Here is a 23,615-nt window from a genome sequence, read left to right as displayed (position 1 = left end):
TTGGTGTTTTTACTTAGAGAAGATCTAATATTTCCAGCATAAATAAACGATAAACAAAGACATTAATCTTTTGAAATTCTTTTTGAATTTTTCGATTACAAAATTATTTATTGCTAAGTGTCTTATTCAGGTCAAAAATGAGCCATTTTAGCTCAAATTTGGCATGGCAATACATGGCAAGGCATGGCCAGACATGGTAAATTAAAAAAAAACTTAGATTTTTTACTGCATAGTAAAATAAATTCACCGGGGTCAGTAAAAATTTGGAAAAAAAAAGTTTTTCAATTAAATTTTATGTTTAGAATGGCTTCACTTTGAGCCATTTCACCAGTAGTTCCAACTATTTTAAACTAATTTATTCCGAGAAACCTGAGTGAAGAATGAAAAAAGTGTTCAAAATTCACACTTCTGATTTATATGCGTGAGTTTGTGCGTGTGCGTGTGCGTCTGGAGGAGTGATTTAAGCCATGTCAGAAAAAGGAAGAAAACAACACCGGGTGAAATTCGATTTTTTTTACTATCAATCAAAAATTCTGAAATCTTTCTGAAACGTAACTAAAGAATCGATTCACAATTTGTTGCAGTTGATTGCCTAAAATTGAACGGAAACTGTCAATCATTAGAAAACCTTTCTCTCTAATTCGCTCAAAAATTTTAGTCTGTTGATTGAAAATTACGCTAATAATTTTCTTAATTTTTGACTTGTATGAATCACAATTTTCAATCTTTTATAATTTGTTGGAGAATCGCTAGGCAGATTTATTTTCAGAATTTCAAAACTTGAAAATTCCTCACCAATTTTAAGCTATATCATCGCGAAAAAATCATCGTGAAAAAATTAGCGCTTATTCAACATTAATGCATTGCTATTTCATTGCTAACTCATCGCTAAAAGTTGTTTCTTTATTAGCACTAATTTAGCATCTTTACTTGCTGTTACGGTAAAAATTTTCAAAAGTAATTGCTAATTCATCGCTAATTCACCGCTAACTTATTGTTAAAATTTTCAATTTTTTTTCCAGTTATGAATCAGTGCTAATGAATCATGTTCCAGTTATGAATCATGGTTAATCCTTAGCGCTATTTTTTATGGCAATAACTGTTTTTACATATTTTCGCTAGCTTTGCTAATTTGCAATGGAAACTCAATCCGGGTCACTGCAAAACATTGATTCATTTTCACGAGATGTCAAGGGCATCAAATAAATGATGAATAATCGTTATCTCAAACAATGAATAATCGGAAGCAATGAATAATCGTTATCTCAAATGAAACGAATGGAAATTATCAATGGACGAAATTGAATAAAAGCCCAGAAATGTTAAAACTTAAAAAAGAGAAAAGCTAAAATTTAATTATTAAGAAGAACTGATCAATGGGAAGGTTTTTTTGTTGTTTTTTTAGAATAAAAATTAACTTTTCTTTCTGCCCAATCTTTTGAAGTATGAAATAAAGAAAGCATAGGGCAATTTTTTCTTCCAATTTTAACTACCTCCATAAAAATTTCTAGGCGTTAATTTCGCTTTCTTTTGTAGTCTAAATTGTGCCGTTTTTCCTTGTTCCGCCAAATAAAATATTTATAAGTTGCACTAAATTTGACGCAAAATGCACTACCATTTCTGTTCTATGGAATGTTTTTTGTTTAATAGGCCACTTTTGATTTTTTAATTTGGTTACCTTTTTTGTAGCCAATTTATTCAAAACAACAAGAAACACCGAAAAAAATTAAAACGATTCTTATTTGCCATTCTTTTGTTTAGTGTTTCTTTCTGCTGAAGCTAGAAAAATGTCGCTTAAGATATTTTTGTCAGTTAGCATTTTGCTTAAACTCATCAAATCTGTTTTCATTAGTTTCTGGCTTAGTTTCAGAAAATTTTGGCCAATTTCAACCAAAAATTTAAGTTTATTGTTGTTAAAAGTTTATTTCGACTGCCTCATTTTTTTAGAGAAACATAATGATCGTCATAAATTTCTTGCTCTTCTTCTCAAACTAGGTTGCCGGAAGACATAGAAAAATAGCGCAAATGGATGCGTAATGTTTTATGAGTTGGAAGTTGTTTCTATAAGTTTTCGAAAAAGTAGCAAGGAAAAAGGGCCGCTGTAGTTTTTCGTGTGAAACTCATCGTTAAAAGAACTAAAAAACAAATAGCGCTCAATTCAATACAGAAAAAGATTATTGAAGATCAAAAGAAGAACGAAAGTCTCTCATTTTTAGGGGAACTATTTGCTGGCGAGAATCGATATCAAATTTTTTGAAATTTTAGAAACTCAAATGAAAGCAAGTGGAAGAATATCGAATATTTGCGCTGAATCAGAAATTGATAACAAGAAAAACATGCAAATTTCTCCTAATAAACCTTAAATTGTTTTAATTAATTTTTGTTTTTTTTTTAAGAAAAAAAAACGAAAATGAAACATCTTAAACGCTGATTAGTTTGAGTTTTTTTTCGATTGCTAGTTCAACCTTATCAACTATTCGAGTTTATTCCAATTTTTTGATTTTTTGTTTCTCAGTCAAACTAACACAACTAATCGTTGGAAGGTGTTAAAAGATATAAAAAATAAAGCCAGAAAAAAATTATTTGAGAGAAACACTGTTTTTAAAACGAATGAAAGCCAGTGTAGAGAAAAACCGGTTTAGTTTTCAGCTAATAAAACGAGCAAGCAGGTTTATACGCAAATAATTCGTTAGAACTTGTTTTTACTCCACAACTTTTCCTTTTTGAAGCTTTTCTAGCGCGTTCTTAAAAACAAAACAAAAAATTTGAAAGATTTAAGAAAATATACTTTTTTTAATGTTTGGTTGTGAAGTTTTGATAAAAATCATTTTGAGATATGCATATTCTACTCTTAATATCGAAAGTTCTCCTTTTCAGGCTTTCCTTGAGAAATGCTGAGAGCCGAACAAACCAAAAATAACCAACAACCAAATACAATAATTCTGTTTTTCCTTGTGGTCAGAATTTTCTGTGCTATTTGAACTGCAACCGGCTTTCCTTGCTTCATTTTTTTTTCAGACAAATAGTTTCTTTTGTCAATTTTTTCTTCGTTTCCTTAAGACCACCATTTGAGAATGAACAAAAGCTCTAACTGTTTTTTTTTGTATTATCAGGTAGTTTTCTATGTGAGCCGTACATAACCCTGAAGTTTATTGGCTCATTCGACTTATTTCTAGTCGAAAATTTTTGTCGCCATTTTAACATATATTAGGTGATAAGTTAAAGGAATAATGGCAAATAAGTAAACTTGCGTGGATTTATTTTTAATTTTGTGTAATGTTTTTATTGCTTCAGATATTTTTTTGTTAATTTGCTTTTTTACTATCAAACTTATTTTGCATTCAATTAAAGCTAAGTTTCAGAATTTTTTGTCCAATTTAAACAGTGAAATTAAGTTTTTTTGTTTTAGTTGTTTATATGACTTCTCCATTTTGAAGCACTTTTTTTCTCAAGATCAGTTGTCGAAACTTACTGAAAAATTGCGCAGCAGGCTTAACTTTTTGTATGAAAACCAGCGGTACAAAAAATGAAATTAAATGACCGCCGAGGTCAAAACAGAATCACACTAATGAAAATCAAAGAAATAACGAAAACCACAATTTTTTAAAGGAAAAGGGAAAATCACTCTTGCAGTCAAACATAAAATGATGATGAGCTTTTCTTTGTAGTCTTTTGAATATTTTCAATTTTTTGTTGATTTTCATTAGTTATAATCGAAGTGTTAATTAGGGATCGAAATTATTTTAACTGTTTGCTTTTAGAAAAAAAAATTTAATTGATATTAATTTTATGAGAAATATTAGAATTTCACATAAACGCTTGTGGAACGATATCTAATGTTTTTGTTGAATTAGAAATTAAAAAACTAACGATTTACAATTTTTTTTTAAAAAACGTTCGATAAATCTTTTCAAGTTATTTTTGCAAAACAAAAGCTGATAATTTCGATCTTGACTTTTTGTTTCGAATTCGACCACTGCAAATGTTGAAGTGTTTTCCAGTTTTTTGTTGAAGTGTTTTCATCTTTTTGTTTTCCATGCAAAATTAAGTAGCTCAAATAACCGTTGGAGGGTGTCATGCGATATATCGCAGAACAACCAAAAAATCAATTGAGAAAAAAATGGGTGTTGAAAACATGTTAAGGCCAGTATAGAGCAAAACCGGTTTAAATTTTCATTTTTGGTCTAATTTCGAGCTTATAAAGCGAGCGAGCAAGCTCATACACAAATGAGATGTAAGCGTTTTTCTACTCCAGAACTTTTAGTTTTTGGAACCATTTTAGCTCCTTCGTGAGAAACAAAGCTCTTTAAAAATAGAACAAAACTAAATTAACAGAAAGTTTGAAAAACAATTACCTTATTATTTGTTTTTTGTTGTTTTACCTTTTTTTTATGTGATACAAACCGTTCACCATCTACACGAGATCAATTTAAGGAATTATGGCAAAAAAGTAAGGCTCAGGGATTTAGATTCATTTTGTGTTATTATTTTATGGTTTTGTTGCATAAAATCTCGTTTGTCATTTTGCTTTTTTTCCGTCAAATTTGTTTTTGCATTCTTTCCAGGTTTAGAATCAGAAATTGTTGAAATTGAAAAAAAAACTAAATTTGCAGAAAGTGTGAAGGAAATAGATTATTATTTGATTTTTGTTGCTTTTTGATTATTATTGTGATACAAACCGTTGTGAGATATGCTTTTTCTACTCTTACTATTGAAGGTACTCTCCAATTTTTGGTTTTCGTTGTCATACGCTTAAAGCAGAACAAACAAAAAACAACAATTTGCAAAAAAAACATCCGTTTTTATTGTGGTTGGAACTTTCTGTGCTACTTGCACAGCAACCGGCTATCATTTTTTTTGTTTTCAGACAAATAGCTTACTTGTTTGCTAAATTCTTATGTCCATTCTTGTTCATTCTTCATTGAGTTCTTAGATCAAGTTTTTCACGTTGCCTCTGCTAAAATTGAACTATTCTTGGACCTGAATAAGGGTTTTAATGAGACCATTTGAGAATGAACGAAATATTTATACCTTTTTCTATTTATGCTCAGATAGCTTTCAATGTGAGCTCTAAATGCCACTGAAGTTTATTGGCTCAGTCGAACTAATTCTAATCGAAATGCTTCTTCCTTATGTTACCCTCTATAACTGATCGTTTGAAGGAATTATGGTGTAATTGTTTTTCTGAGAAGACTGCGTGGTTTTAGATTTAATTTTGTCTATTTTATAGAGATCATCAGGGGCGGATTTAGGGGGGGGGGGGGGTCGGACGCCTTTTTCTCAGGGATTCGACCCCCTGCCGACCCAAAGGTTCTATCCTTTGAACTTTTTTCAGATATGCAATTTTGGCGGACGGACCCTAAAGTTTTTCGAAGGTGCCTTCGGCGCCAATATTTACTTACTTTAAGGGGGGAGCGCGCGCCAAAAAAACGCAATTTTTTTGGTGAAAATTTTCCAAAAAGCGTCTAAAAAAAGCATTTTTTGGTCATTTTTTAAAAAAAAAATTGCCTGCGGGGAGTTTTTGAACAGGGACTTTTTAGTGCTTTGGGAGAGCTCGGAAAACCAATTTTTTCGACATAAAAAGAAGGTCAACAAAGTTTTGAAAATTTTTTGAAAAACCGCCCCCCCCCCCCCCCCCCCTCGAGAAAATCCTAGACATAGATCCGCCCAAGGAGATCATATTCAGTTTTCTTCTCTAGTTGCTTCAAACTTTGAGTAGAAATCTGTGTTTTTGTATTATATCATCGGGTAAATTTATATTAAAAAAATGATGTGTAGTTTTCTTCTCTTGATGGATCAAAAACACAATAATTGATTTTATACACATTTAATGAAAAATATTTTTCGTTCAAAAAGTGTGTCAAAATCGCGGCGAAAAAGGGGCAAAGAGCTTTTAGAAACAATTTGACGCCTTCGCAAAACCTCATACCTTTGGTCATTATCGGATTTAGGGAAGGGCGAATACACTTTCTGCTTGTGGGTTCCACCCCTCACCACCCATTGGAACTGTTCGCCGACATCAACTTTTGATCACGACCACCTACGAAATTATTTGCCGTTATATTTGGTGGACAAAAATTTCGGGTAGGTAAGCGGGGGGGGGGGGGACATAAACGTGAAGGGGGAGGTGGAAGGGTGCGTGTGTACGGATAGGAGGGTCTCTGGGCGGAGTTTAAAGGTTGTGTATATGGGTGGAGGGGGGTTGTAAGGGGTAGGGGTGGATGACGAAGAGCTGGCGGGGATTCGGGGAGTTTGTGCAAAGGGTTGAGCATGGGTTCTACTTTGCAGAATGATTTACAATTAGAATAAAAATTTCACATTTGCCAAAAAAAATGATTTTCATAGACTTTACCCGTACTGATTTTTTTAAAGTTCTGACGAGAAAAACTTAACTTCTTCTTTAAATATCTGGCCAAAAATTTTTCGAAATTTTTCAGATAAAGCAGGGATTTTCATAAAACTCTTTGTTTCCGAGCTTATTTCTGATAAGCTATTTTTAGCAACAAAAAAACTTTCCTGGTCCTAAAGTTTCGTAAATAATAAATAATTATATTATATTTTTATTGCTAGTCTCCATAGAAAGCAAAAAAATTCAAACAATTATAGTCGATTAAAATGGATTATAATCTATTTATTGAGAAATCAGTATATTTTATTTTAATCAATTATACTAGATTATAATGAAATATTTAAATTTGTTTCTAAAGTTACTTCTTGTCTGAAATTTTTAACACTTTGCACAGTTTTCACAAATTTGCAGTTGCCTTTGATTTATCACACTTTTTATTAGAAAACTGCAAAATGATACTTATTTTGACTAAGAAAGTTGTTATCTTTTTTTCTACATTCTCCCTTCACAATTTTTCGGGTTTTTACTTTTTACTAGTTTTCTCTGTTTTTTTATTTATCTTCCCAACTTACGTTCCTCATTTCCTCATTGTCCAACATTCTATGAGAAGCCCCATTTTAAGCCAACCCTCCTCCCATGATTTCACCCCCATTCAAAATTTTACCAACATCCCCCCCGCGCCCCCAAAGATTAGCTTGGGGCACCGATAAACTGGGGGAGTAGATAAACGTGAAACGTGAGGGGAGATGAGGGAGAATTAGTGTTTGTGTTTATGTGTGTGTGGGGAGGGGGCAGGTTGTGTGGAATGAGGTGTGATTGGGGGGGGGGGGTTTCGTGGAATGGAGTGTGTTGGGATGGAAGGGGAATTGGGGACGTGAAAGTTGGGGAATGGGGTACACAATGATGAACATGTTCAATCGGGGTTTTAGTTTTGCAGAACGCGCTAAGAAAGCAGAGTAAGTATTTTTTATTTGCAAAAAATAACCAACTTTTGTGGATTTTATGAACTAAAACCATTAAAAATTTTTCAAAGAAATGGATTTTGATGGATTATAACAGTATATAACAGATTTTTGAATGTTTACAATAATCGGCTACAATCCTCCAAAAATTATGAAAATCGATTATATGATTTCAGCTGTTTGCTGATATAATACATTAAATCGATTATTTTCAAGGAAATCTAGTGCGGGGTGAGACTCGGAACTCAGACCAACCATTGGATAATTGGTTGTGCTAACCATTAGGCCACTTGATCTGCTAAATATATAGTCGTAAATTTAACATAAAGTTTAATTGATCTAATGCCAAGCAACACTTAGTAGAACATTGGTTTATTTGCATTTTATCGCTACGACTATTGTGCATACCTAAAGTTTGTTTGTCTCGTTGCAGTTGAGCATTGAGCTGATTGATAGTTATTTTTTCCAGAAATTGTATCCTTATAATGTGAGATGAGAATTAAATGGTTTCTGCACAGAAAATACAAAAGGTAGGCTAGATTATTTACATAAAATTTCTATCCAGATTAGAAGCTTTTGTTGGGCGCGGGTATGAATCAAAAATAATCGATTATGTTGAAAACAAAATTGGATAATAATGGAATTTTGAATGCTGAAAAAAAAATTAAAATCCCGTTACAAACTAATTAGTCATGAAAATCGTTTTTTGGGTTGAGTTTTTTGTTTGCCAATATAGTCTATTATAATCGATTACTTTCTATGAAACTAGTGCTAGCAGCTCGCGTCATGAAACTGTTTTCTTGTGTCAAAACAATCGAAACAAAAAATAAACCAAATTTCGCATTTAAAAAAAAATATAGTTATCCAAACTAAAGCCATAGTGTTCTAGCTAAGCTCGAAAACCTAATTTGAGCAATCTCAAAAAGTCTAGTTTTTCAAAATTTTCAAAATCCGCGCGCCCAAGAAATTTGATCGCCAATCTTTGCTGGTTATTGGCGAACCAAATTAAAACTAAGTTGTGACCCATATCCAGACTTTCTCGACCAAGTTTTGGTATTTCCAGGTTTTCGCGACCTACCGCTCAAACTATCGCCGCGAATACCTCGACATTAAAACTGGATAATTTATTCTTTTGAAGACTATTATAAAGTCTAAAAAAGAAATAATAAAACACAAAAAAGTCGAAAGACAAACCCATAACAAAAACAATTTGATTTTTGAAAAAAAGGACGCAACCAAAGAAACATAAGAAAGACCAACATAAACCCAACATAAAACGTTATCACATAACAGGACCTCTCAAAGAAACCGCACGAAACCATATTCCCACTACTGGCCTAACCCACCAGAGAGGACGTCCTGAGCATGCTCTATAGCCGGCCTAACCCACCGCGCTACATCCACGCTTTGTGACCACACTTCTATTTTTAGTAAGAGGTACTCAAGGGTGAGTAACTTTTCAAAATAACAGAACTAAAACAAAATGCTTTTGTGAGAACAACTAACTAAATTCATAATTAAAAAACCAAACTAATAAAAATTTTATAAAATGTAAATCATACCTTGCAGTATATAGATCAACACACAACAACAAATACGAACATCCAACGACAAAATGATCCCATTACACTCGAACAAGAATGGCTAACGACAACCGATATGCCGTCCACAATCACAACTCAAAGGATTTAGAGTACGACTTGACTTCGCAGAAAAGGACTTCATTGAACTAGACCAATGACCACCTCGATGTTCAAGTATACGTACAGATCCGAGTTACAAGGCATCCCTTCCACACACAATCTCCACGCCATTCCCAGACGAGGTTGAACACAAAACAAGTTCTCTACATAATACAGAAAAACCCGTCATAGCAAACCATTTTGAAATCAGATTGATTTCATTGGGAAACACAGTCGTTGTCACAAAACGACACAACGATTGATGTCCCTAACTCCAGCGTCCTGGAACTTCTCTAACAAGAAGAACCGGACAAGAATACGATGTTCGCCGAATACCAACGTTCATCATCCATCCTTTGAATTGCAGAAAGATAATTCTAAAAAACTCTGTAAAACCCGGATGGGTGGAACCTGATCTAAACTATATTTTATGATTGGATAAATTAGATATTTTACCACTATAAAATATTTAATATTAACCAATCATATTCCATCTAACTAACAACCCACTTATATGTAAGTGCTGAAATTACTTGTAATTTCAGCACCAGAGAGATTTGAATTTAACTTAGAACTTAGTTACATATCCAAGAGAACTTCAGCAGTCGAAATAAGCCAGTATACTCTAGATCTATTGAGCCTAGCAGAGACTAGTTAAACACCCTGAGACTAGTAGATATAAGAGTAAGATTATGATCGGTATAAGACTAAGAAGTTGCACTAATCTATCCGGCCGAAAATAAGATAGCGTGACGAGCAGACGGTGTACCCTATCCGAAATTACTCTATGAGTTAAACATAAAACCTAACTCATTTGATTTATCACACTTTTTATTAGAAAACTGCAAAATGATACTTACTTTGACTAACAAAGTTGTTATCGTTTTTTCTACAATTTTTCGGGTTTACTTTTTACTAGTTTTCTCTGTTTTTTTTTTCATTTTTCTTCCCAACTTACGTTCCTCATTTCCTCATTGTCCACCATTCTATGATAAGCCCCATTTTAAGCCAACCCTTCTCCCATGAATTCACCCCCATTCAAAATTTTACCAACCTTAAACTGGGGGAGTGGATAAACGTGAAACGTGAGGGGGGATGAGGGAGTACTAGGGTGTGTGTTTATGTGTGTGTGGGAAGGGGGCAGGTTGTGTGTAATGAGGTGTGATTTGGGGGGGGGGGGGGGGGGGAATTTCGTTGAATGGAGCGTGTTGGTTTGGAAGGGGAATTGGGGACGTGAAAGTTGGGGAATGGGGTACACATTGATGAACATGTTCAATCGGGGTTTTAGTTTTGCAGAACGCGCTACAAAAGGCAGAGTAAGTATTTTTTATTTGCAAAAATTAACCAACTTTCGTGAATTTTATGAACAAAAATTGTTTGAAAATTTTGTAAAAAAATGGATTTTGATGGTAAATAACAGATTTTTGATTGTTTACAATAATCGACTACAATCCTTCAAAAATTATGAAAATCGATTATATGGTTTCAGCTGTTTGCTGATATAATACATTAAATCGATTTTTTTCAAGAAAATCTAGTGCGGGGTGAGACTCGGAACTCAGACCAACCATTGGATAATTGGTTGTGCTAACCATTAGGCCACTTGATCTGCTAAATATATAGTCTTAAATTTAACATAAAGTTTAAATGATCTAATGCCAAGCAACACTTAGTAGAACATTGGTTTATTTGCATTTTATCGCTACGACTATTGTGCATACCTAAAGTTTGTTTGTCTCGTTGCAGTTGAGCATTGAGCTGATTGATAGTTATTTTTTCCAGAAATTGTATCCTTATAATGTGAGATGAGAAACAAATGATTTCTGCACAGAAAATACAAAAATTAGGCTCGATTATTTACATAAAATTTCTATCAAGATTAGAAGCTTTTGTTGGGCGCGGGTATGAATCAAAAATAATCGATTATGTTGAAACCAAAATTGGGTAATAATGGATTTTTGAATGTTGAAAAAAATGATTAAAATCCCGTTACAAACTAATTAATGAATAAAAGTGTCATGAAAATCGTTTTTTGGGTTAAGTTTTTTCTTTACCAATGTAGTCTATTATAATCGATTACTTTCTATGAAACTAGTGCTAGCAGCTCGCGTCATAAAACTTTTGTTGTGTCAAAACAATCAAAACAAAACATAAACTACCCTAATAAACCAAATTTCGCCTTTTAAAAATTTTTTTTTTAGCCAAATTAAAGCCATAGTGTTCTGGCTAAGCTCGAAAACCTAATTTGAGCAATCTTAAAAAAGTCGAGTTTTTTCAAAAATTTCAAAATCCACCCGCTCAAGAAATTTGATCATCAATCTTTGCTGGTTCTTGGCGAACGAAATTAAAACTAAATTGCGACCCATATCCAGACTTTCTCGACCAAGTTTTGGTATTTCCAGGTTTTCGCGACCAACCACTCAAACTATCGCCGCGACTAGGCAATTTGCGTCTGGAAAGCGATGCGACCAACAAAGTCTGGCCATGAGTGACTGGGACCTCGACGTTTGAAAGGTGGGAAGGAACTATAGCATTAGGCCATTTCTATGCAAAAGTGTGGTCTATCGTGTACTAGCCATTTAGCAGTGAAACCCGAAACAGAAAGAAAAATGAAACTTTATTTTGGATTTGTCAGTAGATCCCTTGTTTCTTTGAATTATTGATTGGGTGTTTTCCCTCTGTAGTTCTAAAGTGGTGTCATATTAAAGCCAACTTAGTTGTGATTCGAATTCGGAAAAACTTCTCTCAATGTTGACAAAAAATTGCTCTCAAATTCAAAAGAGACTACAGACTTTTAAATTATAAGATCAACTCCATGCTTCTGCCCATCTATAGTTTTTTGGTATCATTACTTGGCCCAACAGTACATTTTGTGAAATGTAAGCGGCTTCCGCAACAAGCGAAAAACTGAGATTTGAAGCGGAATCCGCAATGTTGCTAGTTTTATTTGATTTTTTTTGTTGCTTTGGATTCCACGAACAAAAAACTAAAAGACTGTATCAATCAAAATCGCCACAAAAGCAGCCAATTTTGCGAGAATCCGTGACAAAATATATGGGCCGACAGCTGTTACGTAACAAATACTTGTAGCGTGCAATCCAAGGAGTTTTTGTGTGCATTCACCTGCATTTTAGAACAGGTTTAATGAGCGCCTATCCATTGGACAGTTTGCTTTGTCAACTTCTTGCATGTTAATCGGGTTGTAAAAATCTGCGCTTTTGGGCATCAACCGGCTTCTCTTGATACCGACATCATTTCTATCGAAACTTAAAAAAAATGTCATCACGAGAATGATACGGTTTTTTAAGGTGGGGATCAGCAGTTCTCTTACAGTCAGACGTAAAAGTCAGGAACATGGAAAAAGTCAACAAAAAACTGAGTTATTTATTATATTGAAGCGCTTCCAGCCATAAATCCTTGGAAAGGCACGACTGATTTATTTAGACACGGATCATTAATCAAAATTCTTACTGAAAATCATTCTTTTTATTAAGATTGTAAATACGCAAGGTTATTATTCTGACAATGCTTAGGAAATTAGATTGAATTATGGCGCAGATTTGTGTTTTGTACAGTTTATATTGTATCAGCAAAAACTTTCAAAGAGTCAATTTTACTAGTTCAGTTTTAGATAAAAAAGGTTAACCTCTCTCATTATTGCCCACGACCAAAATGGCAAACGAAATAAACATAGATCTTGATATTAAAAACAGCAGATAAATTTGAGAAATAACCAGACTGCTGGTATATCAAGTTTGAAGTAGTTTTCGTTGATGAAAGTTGTTGAACTAAAAAGTAATGAATTATCATTATCAAATATTAAGTATTATTTTGGGAAGTAATCTGACCAATTAGCTTGACTTCAATTTGTACTATTTTTTTGTGCGGGTTAATAATTCTTATTACGCTTTCAGTATCAAATATTAGATTTCAGAGAGCTTATAGAAAAGCGCGTGACATGTCTGCTTTGGAAAACGTGGATCTCAGTTTCAATAAAAATCCAACCTAAGCCTATATATTTCCTATTATGAAGTCAAAACTAAATTTTCTGCCGCGCTCATTTTTTGGCCAGTGTAATGACGAAATACCTAATTTCAAAAACTTGTTTTGCTGTTTCTCCTCACTTTTCGCTGCCTTTTCTGTTCTAATTTTTGAATACAGGGTTGGGTTTTTTTTAATTGCCAAATTGACCTATTTGGGATAAGAAACGCGCGACATAGTTCATGCTAGTAACGCGTAAATGGAGATTTAATCCGTCTAAAAGTCGTTCCAAATTGAATTGAGGCATGCTATTTGGTCCAATTACTGATCTTCTTTTTTGATCCGCTCAATTACTCTTTACATGAATTTTGAGAAGAGAAGCAAAAAAGCTCCATTGGTTTAAGTTAAACACACGGAAAAGCAATGTATGAACAATTTCTTTTATTAAAAAAGAATGCTCTGTTAAATTATTTTAGGCGGAATGAATTGAAAAAACTGCAAACATAACTCAATAGATTTTACTAGGCATTCTAAACAATCAGGGATTACTCCTGACACGAGTAGTTTTTTTTTCTGTGTACTTCTAAAGGATGAATATATTTGACCGCTTATTAGCAAAACTAACGATTTGCTTTGAAAATTAAAATTTCAATTTCATTTATGAAAACCATAAAGTTTTTCGGACAACTGCCCTTTATCTTTGAGAAAAAGTTAAACTCTGATTAACAAGGAACAGTATTGAATTTTGTTTTAAGAAAAAATAAATTAATCCGTGAGTTTTCCCCATAGAAATTTTGGATCCCTACTTGGTTTCTTTCACTTGAAAGCATCACTTGAGGCTCTCTTTTTATCTAATGTATATTTTTTAATGACTAAAAACCTAAGCCTATATATTTCCTATTATGAAGTCAAAACTAAATTTTCTGCCGCGCTCATTTTTTGGCCAGTGTAATGACGAAATACCTAATTTCAAAAACTTGTTTTGCTGTTTCTCCTCACTTTTCGCTGCCTTTTCTGTTCTAATTTTTGAATACAGGGTTGGGTTTTTTTTAATTGCCAAATTGACCTATTTGGGATAAGAAACGCGCGACATAGTTCATGCTAGTAACGCGTAAATGGAGATTTAATCCGTCTAAAAGTCGTTCCAAATTGAATTGAGGCATGCTATTTGGTCCAATTACTGATCTTCTTTTTTGATCCGCTCAATTACTCTTTACATGAATTTTGAGAAGAGAAGCAAAAAAGCTCCATTGGTTTAAGTTAAACACACGGAAAAGCAATGTATGAACAATTTCTTTTATTAAAAAAGAATGCTCTGTTAAATTATTTTAGGCGGAATGAATTGAAAAAACTGCAAACATAACTCAATAGATTTTACTAGGCATTCTAAACAATCAGGGATTACTCCTGACACGAGTAGTTTTTTTTTCTGTGTACTTCTAAAGGATGAATATATTTGACCGCTTATTAGCAAAACTAACGATTTGCTTTGAAAATTAAAATTTCAATTTCATTTATGAAAACCATAAAGTTTTTCGGACAACTGCCCTTTATCTTTGAGAAAAAGTTAAACTCTGATTAACAAGGAACAGTATTGAATTTTGTTTTAAGAAAAAATAAATTAATCCGTGAGTTTTCCCCATAGAAATTTTGGATCCCTACTTGGTTTCTTTCACTTGAAAGCATCACTTGAGGCTCTCTTTTTATCTAATGTATATTTTTTAATGACTAAAAAAACATCACTTCTTGCAAAGTCAAATATTAAGTTTCTAATCTCGTTACAACAGCCGGAAATGCTTGACAAAAAGTGATTTGACAACAAAAAACTTTGACATTCAAAATTTTTTCAGAAGATGCAGTTTTTGTGAGCAACGTAACGATGTGTTAGATTCAATATTTATCATCACAGCTTATCTTGTTTCTCTGGGTTTTTTGGTGAAAAATGTTTAAACAACTATCTATGTTCACAATCTTGCTGATCAGACTTTCGAAGAAAGTGAGGATTTTAAATGCCTGGTTGTGGTGGTGTTTTTAATATCAGATCAGTTTTACAAAAATTGACATCATATATGAATCGATCTGGGTATCTGTGGGTTGCCAAGCGAGTATGCTTGTAAAATAGCAAAACATTGACAGCAGCGCTGCTGGAATAGACTTTTATATTTTCAACAACTATTTATGCTCGGCAAATTATCCGCACTCATAATGGTTTCAAATTGAATTGATTCCAACTCTAAAAGGCCGGATTTTATACTCGATCATTAGAGCCTGAATTTGATATTGGCAGTAAAAAATTATAGTTTACTCGAAAAAAAGTTTGACCAAAATCTTTTCAGACCAATTAAATGGTGGTCGGAACATTCGAAATATACCAGGTAGCGGTCCTGTTATGGCTTATGTGTCCTTTCGACAAAATCGTACAACGAAAGTTTTTTGAGCTCAAGCTCCAATATCAAAGCTAAATCACCGGGGTTCAATTTACGAAAGCTTTTTTGTCAATATTGCATTTTCATTTTTAGAGCGTACTGTTATCACAAAACGCTCCAAATTAGATGGCAAAAAGGTTGCTTATGATTTCTCATTAGCGACGAAGGATTACTTCATGCAAACGTTCCTAGGAAATTTTATCATTATTTTTAGTAAGAAAAGCTAAACATGACCAGTTTACACTGTTTGGAGGGTCTACGAGGGTCTATCAGCGAGATCTTCAGTTGAAAACATTTCAACCACCATAGCTGAAGATGCAATTTGGCTCGCGCAATGGTTGCTCCATACATGATCATTAACTTTGAAAAAAGAGAAAGAATGAACAAATGGCTCGAACAAAATTTACAGCTAAGACTCTTTCTTAATTTGAAAATTGAAAAGATTTGTTTTGAATTTATCTACTAGAGTTGCTCTGATTTTTTTATTTGTCGAATGTGTAGATATAGAACCACTTGCGATATACTTTATATTTAAAATTAGTCGTTGTACAGTGCTGATTTAAATTATCCGGACAAAACGAACAAAACTTGAATTTTCAAAAGCGTTTTTCTCAAATTGGGTTGAGATTGGACAAAAAGTGAAGAGAACAAAAGTTGCTTAGAATTTCACCAGAATTAATATGGTGCTATTTTTTCTCAAATTCTCAACAAAAATTTTACCCCAAAAATGGGTCATTTTGGCTTTTTTCATTTAATCAAAAATTACGCTGAAACTACTTTGTTAATTGATAAGAAAATTATATCACAGGAAGCCTCTTACGCAGCTCAACAAAGTTTTAGAAGGGTTAAATCTCCAAAAATTTGCGCAAATTGTTTAAAAAATATTTTTTAACAGAGATTCTGGGTTTTATATAGTAAAAATCACATTTATTGACTATCAAGTGAAATTTTTATCTTTTAGACTGGTTTGTGGAGATTTAACCCTTCTAAAACTTTGTTGAGCTGCGTAAGAGGCTTCCTGTGATATAATTTTCTTATCAATTCTATTTGCGCAACAATTAAACTAAGGCCACTAATTGCTGATAGCACTGCTGCTGTTTTTGAAATATCAATCTAGATGAAAATTCAGACACCCGGGCAAAATCGAATAATTAATTATTTGTCAATTTTGCTATAACTTTCACAGTTATTACAACTTCTTATGTGTTTTTAGTGTTTTCGTTTAACATTACGAGGCCAAACTGTGCACTAGATAGGCCCATATTTTTGTGCCTGTAGATCACTGGAAACCAGAGACAAGTCTTTAAGCATTTCACAAAATGTAAATGGATTTCACTTACAAAACTTCCGTAATTTCCGCGCACAAAGTAAGTCAACGTAAAATGTGACGGCGTAATAGTTTTGTCGCCACAATGAGTGAGTATAGCCACTTCCTCTGGATTCCATAAAACTACGGAGTACCGGTTTTTAAAGCTATTTTTGACAATACATTGTTATAGCTATTCGTTCGCGATCTCCAAAGCAGCAAAGAATATCAACAAAAAATATGAATGTTGCGAGCTCCGAAACATATCTGTTACCAGCGTTGTGTAGAATTCATTTGAATTTTTGGTAAAAACCTCGCAGTTAAACCTCATAAAAACCTCGCAGTTAAACTAGTCCACTGATTGCAGGCTAGCCGATGCTGCAATTTTTGCAACACAATTCTGAATAGAATTTCAAGCATCGTGGCAACCCGCACTGACAAAAATGGTTTAAGATTGATTTTAGTATGAAAAAAGTACGTTGATCAAATTTAGATCGATTTTAGTGTGAAAAAAGTACGTTGATTAAATTTAGATCAATTTTAGTATGAAAAAAGTACGAGGATTAAAAAAAAAGATGAAGATTGATTTGGATCGATTTAAAATCGATTTAAATTGATCTTAAATCCCAGCTTAAAAAATGATACAAATCAATTTTAAATCAATTTAAATGCATTTTTCACGTCTGAATTTGTTTTCATTTTTGAGGGGATTAAAACGGATTTGAATCAATTTAAATCGATTTTTTTTTCATTCGAGTTTTATCAGTTTCAAATTTATATTGCGTTTAATTTTTGCCTATCAATTTCCGTTTTTCATCCATAGCGTAATGTAGCATAAAAAAGACCAAATAAAAAGACCAAAATATCGACACCCGGGCAAAATCGAATAATTAATTATTTGTCAATTTTGCTATAACTTTCACAGTTATTACAACTTCTTATGTGTTTTTAGTGTTTTCGTTTAACATTACGAGGCCAAACTGTGCACTAGATAGGCCCATATTTTTGTGCCTGTAGATCACTGGAAACCAGAGACAAGTCTTTAAGCATTTCACAAAATGTAAATGGATTTCACTTACAAAACTTCCGTAATTTCCGCGCACAAAGTAAGTCAACGTAAAATGTGACGGCGTAATAGTTTTGTCGCCACAATGAGTGAGTATAGCCACTTCCTCTGGATTCCATAAAACTACGGAGTACCGGTTTTTAAAGCTATTTTTGACAATACATTGTTATAGCTATTCGTTCGCGATCTCCAAAGCAGCAAAGAATATCAACAAAAAATATGAATGTTGCGAGCTCCGAAACATATCTGTTACCAGCGTTGTGTAGAATTCATTTGAATTTTTGGTAAAAACCTCGCAGTTAAACCTCATAAAAACCTCGCAGTTAAACTAGTCCACTGATTGCAGGCTAGCCGATGCTGCAATTTTTGCAACACAATTCTGAATAGAATTTCAAGCATCGTGGCAACCCGCACTGACAAAAATGGTTTAAGATTGATTTTAGTATGAAAAAAGTACGTTGATCAAATTTAGATCGATTTTAGTGTGAAAAAAGTACGTTGATTAAATATAGATCAATTTTAGTATGAAAAAAGTACGAGGATTAAAAAAAAGATGAAGATTGATTTGGATCGATTTAAAATCGATTTAAATTGATCTTAAATCCCAGCTTAAAAAATGATACAAATCAATTTTAAATCAATTTAAATGCATTTTTCACGTCTGAATTTGTTTTCATTTTTGAGGGGATTAAAACGGATTTGAATCAATTTAAATCGATTTTTTTTTCATTCGAGTTTTATCAGTTTCAAATTTATATTGCGTTTAATTTTTGCCTATCAATTTCCGTTTTTCATCCATAGCGTACTGTAGCATAAAAAAGACCAAATAAAAAGACCAAAATATCGACACCCGGGCAAAATCGAATAATTAATTATTTGTCAATTTTGCTATAACTTTCACAGTTATTACAACTTCTTATGTGTTTTTAGTGTTTTCGTTTAACATTACGAGGCCAAACTGTGCACTAGATAGGCCCATATTTTTGTGCCTGTAGATCACTGGAAACCAGAGACAAGTCTTTAAGCATTTCACAAAATGTAAATGGATTTCACTTACAAAACTTCCGTAATTTCCGCGCACAAAGTAAGTCAACGTAAAATGTGACGGCGTAATAGTTTTGTCGCCACAATGAGTGAGTATAGCAACTTCCTCTGGATTCCATAAAACTACGGAGTACCGGTTTTTAAAGCTATTTTTGACAATACATTGTTATAGCTATTCGTTCGCGATCTCCAAAGCAGCAAAGAATATCAACAAAAAATATGAATGTTGCGAGCTCCGAAACATATCTGTTACCAGCGTTGTGTAGAATTCATTTGAATTTTTGGTAAAAACCTCGCAGTTAAACCTCATAAAAACCTCGCAGTTAAACTAGTCCACTGATTGCAGGCTAGCCGATGCTGCAATTTTTGCAACACAATTCTGAATAGAATTTCAAGCATCGTGGCAACCCGCACTGACAAAAATGGTTTAAGATTGATTTTAGTATGAAAAAAGTACGTTGATCAAATTTAGATCGATTTTAGTGTGAAAAAAGTACGTTGATTAAATTTAGATCAATTTTAGTATGAAAAAAGTACGAGGATTAAAAAAAAAGATGAAGATTGATTTGGATCGATTTAAAATCGATTTAAATTGATCTTAAATCCCAGCTTAAAAAATGATACAAATCAATTTTAAATCAATTTAAATGCATTTTTCACGTCTGAATTTGTTTTCATTTTTGAGGGGATTAAAACGGATTTGAATCAATTTAAATCGATTTTTTTTTCATTCGAGTTTTATCAGTTTCAAATTTATATTGCGTTTAATTTTTGCCTATCAATTTCCGTTTTTCATCCATAGCGTACTGTAGCATAAAAAAGACCAAATAAAAAGACCAAAATATCGATAGAATTTTATGATTTTCTTGCGTATTTTGAGTTCAAAAACGGATCTTTATTTACCCTTTTCTTGATTCGTTTCATAAGTGGTTGCTTAAAATCTGATTTACTCTCCTGTTTTTCTATGTTTTTATTGCATAATATTGAGATCACAATTTAGTTTTACCTGACCCTTTTCTGGTCTGTTACACAAGATTTTGCCCATAATCTGATTTACAATGGTTTTCTATGATTTTATTGCAAATTTTTGAGTTTAAAACCTGATTTATGTGGATCATTCTAAAGAATTCTATACATCTGGCAAGAGAGTTTATGTTTAAAAAATCGAGAATAAAAAATTCCAACAATTTTTTAAGGGGTATGTTTTTTTCGCCGTGTTAGCAAAAAAAATGATTTTAGTGTGTCGGAAAATCCATCAAAATCGATTTAAACCGATTTTTAGACACTTAAATTGATTTAAAACTTTCAAAAAGATCGATTTAGATCGATTTAAAATAGATTTAAGTGAGATAGATTCTGATGGATTTAAGTGAGATTCGGATGGATTTTAGTGAGTCGGAAAATCCATCGAAATCGATTCAAATCGATTTTTTAGACACTTATATCGATTTAAATTTTTCAAAAAGATCGGTTTGAATCAATTTAAAATCCATTTAAGTTCGTAAAATGTACATGGTTAATCGATTGGGATCGATTTAAAATCGATTTAAATCGAACGGAAACCTTTTCTGTCAGTGCGGGAAATTTGGTTAGTTTGTTTTAGTTCATTTTTGGTATTTTTGCCACAAGTAATACAATTTTTATAAACTTTTTTAGGGTGTATTCTTTGCTTTCTAACAAAACTGAGCCGAGAACCGAACTAGAAAATATTTGAACTAAATCAGGAACTTAATTTGGGAGAGTTGTGCACTGGACAGAATTATTGTCAAAAACACTGCTAATGAACTTATCTAATTGTTGAACTTTTTCATAAGAAGTACAACGAGTTTGTATTTACGGAATAATTTTTTTGGAATCCTTAAAACACTTGCTTACTTTTTTTTCAGCGCAAAGTCAATAGATAATAGAGTTAAAACAAATTTTAAGGCGGTTTTTTTTAGTATACCCATTCCGATAAAAAACATTTAATAACAGAAAAATTGTGCTGACAAATCTTGCGAATGTCCGATTAATACAACTGATGCTTAGAGTTACAACAGGCTGTTATGTTATTTTGGTAAATTTTCCTGTCTGATGACATAAGCGATCAAAACAATGAATCCGCAGAATCGTCCTAACTACTGGTTTGTCAAAATTTTGAGGGCACGCCAAGTAAAATTTTCAGCTCTCTTGTTTTTGCGCTTCAAAAGAAACAAACTGAGATCATTGACTTCTCCAAGAATGTTTTTGAATTGAAACTAAATTTGAAAAATCAAAAGAATTCTAAGAATTTGAAATTTTTATCAATGAGGATGTTTCAATCAAAGAATCATCTTTCTGATTTGGTATATTATCTTGACTTTTTAACGCTTACAAACCACAAGTCTACATCACCGAAGTTTTTCTACATCTTTAATAATAAAAATTGCGTTTTTTTTGTGATTTGCAGAGAATCTGTGAAAAGCCATCCAGCCTGCCTAAGTATAGTCCAATTTTTATTCCCCACTTTCCAGAACTTGCTATTATGTTGTTTGACGAGCGCTAGGTTGTTTTTTGCGCCAGGTTTGAAATAGCGTTCGTCAAAATTTTGCCCTGTATCTTAAATACTTGAAAAAAATCTAAAAAGTCCTAAAACAAGACCAGTTCGACTTATTTCGAAATGTTTTCGACTTATTTTTACTACCTAATCTCAGCACCATAAAGTTTTTCAATTATCATAGCAACCTGATTGACGGGCCTTCTTTTTTTATTTCTTCTCATTCTCGTCGGATACTCCTGTTTTAGAATCAAAATAGGGTTATTAACTGCTTAAAATGCTCTAACGATATCAAAAATTATCTGTTAATTTAAAAATCAGTCTATACAATTTTTAATACTTCCCTTATAGTAGATAGAACTACTTACTGCAAACCTGGGTTGACACCAATGCAGCGAAAATGCTTATCATACAAAAAGTGTTGAAAAAAGATTTAAACTGATTTCTGCGGCCGTTTGATTCTAATAAAACAGTCCGGTGATAAAAAAACTGAGGTTTTTGTTGTTCAAAAAAAATGCTCATCTTACAATTCCCATATATGAAAATTGTATAACTTGCATTTTTTGATAGCAACACAAAACTTTTTCCAAATAATTTAGAAATTTCCCTAATTTTTGTTTGGTTTATTCAAACTCCGCAAATTGGTTTTTGCACCGCAAATAAAACTTTTCCAAAATTTTTTTTTTCATGCAAAATTTATTTTTTTTTGCGTGAATAACGTAGTCGTGGATACACTAATCTTGGATTTTTTTTCCTTTTCGCTGAATAACTTTTTTCAAAACGCTGAAAACTAGTATTTCTTTTGTATAGCGTATTTGGTCATGCCTTGATCATTGTCTGATAGCTTAACAATTCAAATTTTTAAAATACTCGTCATTGAAAAAACTCGTTATATCATTTGTGAAAGACAGCTCCAGGGCAATACAGGTTATTTTTTATGCATTGTAAATGCAAGTCCGTCCAGCATTTGGTACTCTGAGTAAACTAAGGTCTTCGACATTTTATGCGATCTTCTGTACTTATGGAATTGTATGGAATTGTATGCAAAGAAGTTTCTCATATATGGAAATTGTATGACAAGAAGTTTTGGTCAACCCGCGTCGATCTAGAAGCTTGTTTCAGAGGAAGGGTAACTTTTCAATGAAAGTTTCAAATTTTTTCATTGTTTCAAAGTACTGAAAAGAGCGAAATCAGCGAGAACTGTAGAAAGTTGAGCACAGAACTATATTTTGTCTAGGAGTTTCGCAAAAAAACGGTTTGAAAGATAACTTTTTGTTGAATTATTCTTGAAATACTAACCTTAGCGGCTATTCTACTACCGGATGTTCCAACAAGCTGCTGTGAAAATCATTTCTTGTTGCCCCGGCAATTTTGATTGATTTGGACTCATGAATATTAGATGATTTTCAGTTTAACTCGATGATGTGAAAATGATAGATGAAAGAAACTCACCTGAGGGGACAGTTTTTTTGTATAACTTGATGAAAACCACGCTTGACTGAGGAAAAATTAATTGGTTACCCCAATAGTGCACCGAAAGAAACCAAATATGCGATGGAAAGAAAAAGAGTTTTTCAAATTATGCAAGAGCAATTATAAGATTTCTTTCAGATCTTTCGGGATTTCAAAGAGAACAAAAGAAATGCTCGATTAACACTCCAGGAAATAATGCCCCGAAGGCTGATAAGATTTAAACCAAATTAGATATTTGACAAAATAAAACTATTTTGCCAGGATATTGGAATTTGTTAAACAAATTGGAAGTGGTTATTAAATCGGGAAAAGATGGGAACCTCTTTTATTAAATTGTAATTGACGTCTATTTGGCCCAAAAACCAAACTCACTTTTGATCGTTTGAACAAAAAGAATCTGATCGTTCGCCGCGGCTGTCCCTGACCTTTAAAAAAGATTGCTTTCCAACGTTAATAACAAACAAATTTTCAAAAAAAAGATTGAATAAAAATGGAAAATTTTAGGAAATAACCGAAAAGAAAGAACAGCAAAAAATTGAATTGACCAAAAAATTTTAATTTTGCACAATGATAATCTGACAAAAATAACAATTTTTGAAGTTTTTTCAACTGTTTTTACCACTTGGAAGGACAAAAAAGGTCTCAGCTTATTGTTAGAAATATTTCCTACAAAAAATTAACGCTTCAACGGGCCTCAAACATAATGACGGATATACTAAAACAAAATTTGTCTGAAAAGCAGTCGGAAATTTTGCACAGTCGAACCTGACTTCGCAGTTATTCACGTTACAGACTTCAAGAACCTGATCTA

General features: G+C 32.8%; 1 protein-coding gene across 2 annotated transcripts in view; it reads right to left on the bottom strand.

Annotated features, from left to right (window-relative positions):
- The window catches only part of LOC134847691 (uncharacterized), a 65,806-nt gene extending 42,795 nt beyond the window's left edge, over nt 1-23,011 (bottom strand). Inside the window, exon 1 of one of the 2 annotated variants that reach the window (XM_063864865.1) lies at nt 22,631-23,011. The gene's annotated coding sequence lies outside the window, so the exon portion shown is untranslated. The remainder of the gene's footprint in view (nt 1-22,630) is intronic. The other variant, XM_063864866.1, reaches the window with a different exon arrangement.
- Nucleotides 23,012-23,615: the final 604 nt, after the last annotated feature.

The sequence above is a fragment of the Symsagittifera roscoffensis genome, chromosome 6, assembly GCF_963678635.1.
Source record: "Symsagittifera roscoffensis chromosome 6, txSymRosc1.1, whole genome shotgun sequence".
NCBI lineage: Eukaryota > Metazoa > Xenacoelomorpha > Acoela > Convolutidae > Symsagittifera > Symsagittifera roscoffensis.
The sequence above is the reverse complement of the archived record's forward strand: the minus strand, read 5'-3'. Positions and strand labels throughout refer to the sequence as shown.